The sequence below is a fragment of the Prunus avium genome, unplaced genomic scaffold (genome assembly GCF_965620075.1).
Source record: "Prunus avium unplaced genomic scaffold, drPruAviu1.hap1.1 HAP1_SCAFFOLD_48, whole genome shotgun sequence".
Lineage (NCBI taxonomy): Eukaryota > Viridiplantae > Streptophyta > Magnoliopsida > Rosales > Rosaceae > Prunus > Prunus avium.
In genome coordinates this window covers 202501-205000 of record NW_028276906.1, presented here as the reverse complement: position 1 = coordinate 205000, position 2500 = coordinate 202501, and positions in this window count along the sequence as shown.

The window sequence follows — 2500 nt, the reverse complement described above, 5'->3', positions numbered from 1 at the left end:
TGGCTTGCCTTGCCTTGCCTTGCATTGGCATGCCATGCCCAAGTTGTGGCCTACACCAAGCCATTCAAGCCATGCGTTGCCTTACCTTGGAATTGCTCATCATCCAATGCATTCCGAGAAAGTGAGTGTAGGCGAGGCTAAGGATGGCTTGCCTCGCCTTGCCTTGGCATGCCGTGCCCATGATGTGGCCTTGACCAAGCCATTCAAGCCATGCGTTGCCTTCGCCTTGGCATGCCGTGGCCTTGCCTCGCCATGCGATGCATTCCGACAAAGTGACGCGAAGCGGAAGCCTATCATGGCGTAAAAATGTCGACAAAATTTTTCGACATTTGAATAATGGGGTTTGACAAGGTTTGAAAAATTCAATACAAATGGTAGGCTTGAATGTCGACAAAGTGACGCGAAGCGGAAGCCTACCACGGCGTAAAAATGTCGACAGAATTTTTCGGACCTTGTCCTGCCATGGGCTGCGCGCAGCATGCCGGCAGCCTGTGCGCAGCGTGCGCACAGCATGTCGGCAGCGTGCGCGCTGCTGAGACTGTCGACAGAAATTTTCGAAACTTGTCCTGCCATGCGCGCGCGCAGCGTGCGCACAGCATGCCGGCAGCGTGCGCGCACCATGCCGGCAGCGTGCGCGCACCATGCCGGCAGCGTGCGCGCACCATGCCGGCAGCGTGCGCGCAGCTTGCGCGCAGCGTGCTGATTCTGTCGACAGTGAGGCTAGCGAAACTTGTCCTGCCATGGCGTGCGCGCAGCCTGTGCGCGCAGCTTGCGCATCTGTCGACAGTGAGGCTAGCGAACTTGTCCTGCCATGGCATGCGCTGTGCGCAGCCTGTGCGCAGCGTGCACGCAGCTTGCGCATCTGTCGACAGTGAGGCTAGCGAAACTTGTCCTGCCATGGCATGCGCGGCGCCTGCGCGCAGCCTGCGCGCAGCATGCGCACAACATGCGCACAGGCTGTGCGCAGCGTGCGCGGAGCTTGCGCGCAGCTTGCGCATCTGTCGACAGTGAGGCTAGCGAAACTTGTCCTGCCATGGCATGCGCGCAGCGTGCGCGCAGTCTGTGCGCAGCATGCGCGCAGCCTGTGCGCAGCGTGCGCGCAGCTTGCGCATCTGTAGACAGTGAGGCTAGCAAAACTTGTCCTGCCATGGCATGCGCGCAGTCTGCGCGCAGCATGCGCGCAGCATGTGCGCAGCATGCCGGCAGCATGGTTCCAGGTTTTTTCAAATGTCGACAGAATTTTTCAAATCTTGTCAAACCCCGTTTTTATTGAAATTTCCTCGCACAATAAGCTCCCCATAAGTAGTCTATGATTTTTAGGACCTTCTCCAACTTACAAAACTAAAAAATTCCTCCCGGATTTGTTTTAATGATTTTTTCAATTTTACGACTTCTAAAACTAATAAAAAATACTTCCCGACTTCAAAAATTTATGAAACTTTTTCCCATCATAGATTGCATGTTTCTTAGTATCCCTGCAAAAAATCACGTCCAAATACCTTGTATTGAATTATTTAGAGCCCATTATGACTCCTCGCGCATAGGTGATGTCTCTTCCTGTCAAAGGGCTAAATGCATAAAATGCTATATAGGGGGGTGTGTGTTGCCTGCATATGCATGGCAGCCCATGCCTTCCTAGCTGCAGCCCCCTTCCCCCACGCCACACCCATGTCATGTTGCCTCGATATGTTGCCTCGGTATTATGGGTTTGGTGTCGGGGTCGGGGGGCTGCCACCCATGGCGGTGGTGGCCGGAATCCGGCCGCCGCCACCACGCCGCCGCCATGGGTGAGGGAGGAAAAAAAAGGCGTGGAAAGTTGCGAAATGGGGTTGTCTAGGCTATTTTTTGGCATGGGAGAGCATGGAGTGCTAGGAACTCCTTCTCAAATGCACGGGCATGTCGACCACAACCTCATTTCGCAACAACAACCACCCGTGTGGGGTGGCGGTGGGTGGATAGTCGCGGATTGGGGCTTGCCAAGCCAATGTTTTCAAAAAATTTCATCAAAATTAAAAACAAATGTTTTGTTGCCTTCGGATTTGTGGGCGAGCGGCGAGTCGGAGTGGAGCCGGTAAAGTTTAACCTCGGTGTGCACGGTTGTTTTTAGAAACTCAATCCAATGCCGGGGACGTTGAAAGTGACGCTCTTATGAGTTGCAAACCCGCAAGATTTAAAGAACCTTTTCAAAACAATTTCAAACCAACAAGATTTAAAAACAGAAATTTTCATCAAAATGAAAAACAAATGTTTTGTTGCCTTCGGACTAGTGGGCGAGCGGCGAGTCGGAGTGGAGCCGGTAAAGTTTAACCTCGGTGTGCACGGTTGTTTTTAGAAACTCAATCCAATGCCGGGGACGTTGAAAGTGACGCTCTTATGAGTTGCAAACCCACTAGATTTAAAGAACCTTTTCAAAACAATTTCAAACCAACAAAATTAAAAACAAATGTTTCGTTGCAAACAAATTGTGGGCGAGCGGCGAGTCGGAGTGGAGCCGGTAAAG